Below are 5,571 nucleotides of genomic sequence, written 5' to 3'. Positions count from 1 at the left end.
TTTTTTTTTTTTTTTTTTTTTTTTTTTTTTGCGGTACACAGGCCTCTCACTGCTGTGGCCTCTCCTGTCGCGGAGCACAGGCTCTGGACGTGCAGGCTTAGCGGCCATGGCTCATGGGCCCAGCCGCTCTGCGGCATGTGGGATCTTCCTGGACCGGGGCACGAACCCATGTCCCCTGCATCGGCAGGTGGACTCTCAACCACTGCGCCACCAGGGAAGCCCCCTGACATTAGTTTTATGGGATAAAATCTACCATCCCCCCAGCTGCAGGAGCTGCAGGTCAAGCTCACCGAGAGAGAGCGGAGCTAGCCGACAAGGTCTCCAAGCTGCAGGTCGAGCTGGACAATGTGACGGGTCTTCTCACGCAGTCAGACAGCAAGTCCAGCAAGCTCACCAAGGACTTCTCCGCTCCGGAGTCACAGCTGCATGACACGCAGGAGCTCCTGCAGGAGGAGAACCGGCAGAAGCTGAGTCTGAGCCCCAAACTGAAGCAGGTGGAGGATGAGAAAACTCCTTAAAAGAGCAGCTGGTGGAGGAGAAAGAGGCCAAGCGGAACCTCGAGAGGCAGATCGCCACCCTGCACGCCCAGGTCACCGACACGAGGAAGAAGATGGAGGACGGTGTGGGGTGCCTGCAGACAGCCAAGGAGGCCAAGAGGAAGCTCCAGAAGGACCTGGAGGGGCTGAGGCAGCGCTATGCGGAGAAGGTGGCCGCCTACGACCAGCTGGAGAAGACCAAGACGCGGCTGCAGCGGGAGATGGACGACCTGCTCGTGGACCTGGACCACCAGTGGCAGAGCGTCTCCAACCTGGAGAAGAAGCAGAAGAAGTTCGACCAGCTCCTGGCCGAGGAGAAGACCATCTCCGACAAGGACGCGGAGGAGCGCGAGCGGGCGGAGGCGGAGGCCCGGGAGAAGGAGACCAAGGCGCCATCTCTGGCCCGGGCTCTGGAGGAGGCCATGGGGCAGAAGGCGGAGCCGGAGAGGCTCAAGCGGATCTGCACGGAGATGGAGGACCTCATGAGCTCCCAGGACGACGTCGGCAAGAGCGTCCAAGTGCTGGAGAAGTCCAGGCGGGCCCTGGAGCGGCAGGGGGAGGAGATGAAGACCCAACTCAAGGAGCTGGGGGACGAGCTGCAGGCCGGCGAGGATGCCAAGCTGCGGCTGGAGGTGAACCTGTAGGCCATGAAGGCCCAGTTGGAGCGGGACCTGCAGGGCCGCGACGAAAAGAGCGAGGAGCTGGTCAGACAGGTGCGGGAGATGGAAGCCTAGCTGGACGATGAGAGGAAGCAGCGCTCTATGGCCGTGGCCGCTCGGAAGAAGCTGGAGATGCACCTGAAGGACCTGGAGGCCCACATCGACTCGGCCAACAAGAACCGGGACAAAGCCATCCAACGGACCAGGACGAAGCTGCAGGCCCAGATGAAGGACTAGCCTGCGGGAGCTGGAGGACATTGGCGCCTCCCGCGAGGAGATCCTGGCGCAGGCCAAGGAGAATGAGAAGAAACGGTAGAGCATGGAGACCGAGATGATCCAGCTGCAGGGGAAGCTGGCAGCTGCCGAGCGTGCCAAGCGCCAGGCCCAGCAGGAGCGGGGCCAGCTGGCTGACCAGGGGGCCAACGCCCTGGCGTTGGAGGGGAAGCGGCGCCCGGAGGCCTGCATCGCGCAGCTGGCGGAGGAGCAGGGCAGCGCGGAGCTGGTGAGCGACAGGCTGAAGAAGGCGAACCTGCACAGCGACCAGATCAGCCCCCGTCTGAACGAGAACGTGCGGCGGCGGCTGCAGCGCCAGAACACGGAGCTCAAGGTCAAGCTGCAGGACATGGAGGGCACTGGCAAGTCCAAGGCCTCCATCGCCGCCCTCGAGGCCAAGATCGCACAGCTGGAGCAGCAGCTGGACAACGAGACCAAGGAGCGCCAGGCGGCCTGCAAGCAGGTGCATCGGGCCGAGAAGAAGCTGGAGGATGCGTTGCTGCAGGTGGATGATGAGCGGAGGAACGCCGAGCAGCGCAAGCACCGGGCGGACAAGGCGTCCCCCCGTCTGAAGCGGCTCAAGCGGCAGCTGGAGGAGGCCCAGCGGGCTAATGCCTCGCGCCGGAAACTGCAGCGCGAGCTGGAGGATGCCACGGAGACCTTGGACGCCATGAACCGCGAGGTCAGCTCTCTCAAGAACGAGCTCAGGCGTGGGGACCTGCCGTTTGTCGTGCCCCGCCGAATGGCCCGGAAAGGGGCCGGCGACCGCTCGGACGAGGAGGTGCACGGCAGAGCCGACGGGGCCGAGGCCAAAGCTGCCGAATAAACACCTCTTCTCCTGCTGCCCGAGCCGGACGACAACGACGACTCCACCTCCCCTCCCCTTCCCAGCCTCCGCAGCGTCCCTTCCTCCCTGCCGGGCGGCGCCACTATCACCTTCCTGATTCTGAAATGTCTCAAGTGCAGTGATGACCCCTTTCCGTCCTTTGCCGAGGGCAGCCCGCCCCTGCCGCAACGGGACTGTCTTCTCAGCCTGTTGGACTGAGAAGACAGGGCCCAGGGGCCAAGCTGGAAAGGCCAACACCTCTCCCAACACCCTCGGGGACCAAATATATGTAATGGTTAAGGGACTTGTCCCCAGTCTGACAGCCAGAGCAGTGGAAAGGGCCAGGTGATCTCGAACCTACTCCAGGACTGGGGCCCGAGGGTTGCTGATCCGCACTGTTGACAGATCAGTATGATTCAAGACTCTGCCATCTGCACAGATATTTTTAAAAGAAAAAAAAAGTTGTCTTTTCTCCCTCTAACTGTAATAAATGGTAAAATTCCAAGTCTTTATCACTGCCTTTCCTTTGTAACCACGTCTAGAAGAGAGTAGCTTGTCCTACACTGGTCTACACGGGTGCCTGAATTTCCCTGTATTCCTGTTTTGTTTATGCTGCATTTAGACTTACTTATGGCAAAGAAGGTTTATTTTTAAGGAAACAAACTCTCAAGAAATCATGAAGATATATAAAAGCTACATATGCCTAAAAAGCTCTGAATTCAGGTCCCAGTTGCTGTCACAAAGGAGTGAACAGAACTCCCACCACGCCCGTTTTTTATATAATGAATGTGCCTTAGCATGGTTGCAGCTGTCAACACTACAGTGAACTGGTTTACAGATGTTTTCCACTGAGCATCACAATAAAGAGAACCTTGTGCTATGAAAAAAAAAAAAAAATCTACCATTCTGGGATCTAACATGTTGCTGTCATCTGCACAAATCTGGAGAGCAAGGGGAAGATGGGAGGGAGGTGACCAGGCTAAAATCTCCTTGGGGACAGTCTCAGAATGCAGGAGAGGTAGGGGGTGGGAATGAAACATTTCAAGGAGTCCTCTTGCTTCTCCTTTTTTTCTCGCTTGGGACCAATTTTAGCCCACAGGTTTTAGAGGAGAGAGAGGAGAGAAATTAAGCAGGGAGAGGGAAAGAGAAGGAAGGAGTATAGGTGAAAAACAGGGTAGGGAAACTCACAAGAAAGGTTATCTATGCACTCAGAAATACCAAAATGAAATAAAGCCCTCAAAAATGTCAGGAATATGATTTCGTATTTTTTCAATGAATTTCAAAGTCCTGGCTGGGGGAAATTTCCTCCTTAATATGAGTACATAAAGAACGGAGGCTCTCCAGTGGGTCAGCATGCTACACTTGAAGTGGCCTCTGTGGTCACTGAAATCAACACAGCATTCAAATACAGTTTTATGGTGTACTGACATCAACACTTTAAAAATATATATTTTTAAAAACCTTGTATTGAAATATCAATATATTTGACATATAACATTGAATAAATTTAAGATGTACAACATGTTAATTTGATTCATTTATATATTATAATATGATTGTCATTGTAGGGATAACTAGCTTCTCCATTAGGTAATTATCCTTCATTTTTAGTGGTTGGAATAATGAAGTTCTAGTCTCTTAGCAAGTTTGATGTTTGTAATACAATATTGTTGTCTACGTTCACAATACTGTGCGTTAGATCTCTAGGGCTTATTTACCACTGGTTGTAAGTTTCTACCCTTAAACAACATCTTTATTATTCCCCACCCTCCATCCCCTGGTGGCCACCATTTTATCCTCTGTTTTCACAAGTTTGGCCTTTTTAAGTTCTACATATACATGATATCATGCAGTTCTTGTCTATCTCTGTCTGACTGACATCAACTCTTCTAGCTTAGAAAACTCTGGTTGAATCCTCAGGGGGCTCCCTTAGAGGGTACCTCAAGTCTCTGATTCGGTCTGTGGTCTCTAACGTACTTAAAGGGACCCAGGTAAGTTGATTTATTTTGGAAATCCATCTCACCTTCTCACTCATTCTCAGACATGGAACCTAATGTGAACTCTGTTCTACTGCAGAAAGGCCAAGTGAGCTAAGCAGAGGATTTGTGAGATCTTTCATAAGCAGACTTAGTAAACATTCAGCAAACCAAGATATACTTGACATACTGCACTGTACAAGTTCCAGGTGTACAGCATAATGATTCGACTTACATGTATTGTGACATGACTGCCACAATAACCCTAGTTAACATGCATCCTCTTGCATAGGTACAAAAACAAAAAGAAGAAAAAAAAAATTCCCGTGCCGAGTGACAAGTACTCTTAGGATTTATTCTCTTAACGACTGTTGTATCTATCATACTGTAGTGTTAACTATCGTCATCAGGTTCTACATTACATCCCAGTACCTAATTACCTTATAACTGGAATTTTGTACCATTTGACTACCTTCTTATGAGTCTTCACTTTGTGCCAAAATGAATACTGAATTCAGAGAAGCCCTAGGAGGGAACCGGTAGGCACTGAGAAGCAAGATGTAGGATGACTCTGGGGAAAGTTTCTGTAGAGCTATGACATTTATCACTGAGACAGGGAGAGCCACCATTCACCAAAATGCACATTCTTCTCTTCTTTCTAAGCACATAGCCACAGCCATGTTCTCCGTCCTCCCTCGCATCTAGGTTCACCATGGGACAGAGTCCTAGGCAATGCCGTGCAAGGGGAAGTGATAGAAACCACTTTCAGGCAGAGTTTGTTGAAATCTTCTGCACATGCTTCTCCAAGCCCTTCTGGATGACTAGGATGAAACAGACCACAGACGCTTCAGAGAACTTGTGTTGACAATGTTAGAACCTCATTCAGCCTTGCTTGTTGAACCACCAAGTGGTTCCACGGTTGGAGGAACATCACCGTCATGAACAAAGAACATCTGCCTTGTCTGTTATGTGAGCAAGAAAGAATCTTCTAGTGTATCTCAGTTGTTCTACACTTCAGATTCTGTTTGTTTCAGCAGCTGTTTCCCTGATAGTCACTAAACACAATTTCATAGGAGAATATATGTGTAATTTAATTTTATAATTTAAAAAAGAACAAACTGTTAAAAACCACTCTGCAGGTGTCTAACATTTTTTTTCCTGTGTCTGGACTTGTTGACAGGAGGCCTTGCAAAGGGGAGCGGGATGGGTGCTTACAGTTTTCCGGGTTCCCATAACACCACAATTCCAAGATCCCGTGACAGTTGGGGGCCAGAGCATGAATTGTTTAGATTTCTAAAATG

The 5,571-nt window shown here is 51.1% G+C and overlaps 1 pseudogene; it reads left to right on the top strand.

Moving 5' to 3' along the window:
* Window positions 1-2,294, top strand: part of LOC112397427 (myosin-9 pseudogene) — a 5,262-nt pseudogene extending 2,968 nt beyond the window's left edge.
* Window positions 2,295-5,571: the final 3,277 nt, after the last annotated feature.

The sequence above is a fragment of the Neophocaena asiaeorientalis genome, unplaced genomic scaffold (assembly GCF_003031525.2).
Source record: "Neophocaena asiaeorientalis asiaeorientalis breed wild unplaced genomic scaffold, Neophocaena_asiaeorientalis_V1.1 scaffold381, whole genome shotgun sequence".
Lineage (NCBI taxonomy): Eukaryota > Metazoa > Chordata > Mammalia > Artiodactyla > Phocoenidae > Neophocaena > Neophocaena asiaeorientalis.
Note: the sequence above shows the minus strand (reverse complement) of the source record. Positions and strands in the feature narration are given on the sequence as shown.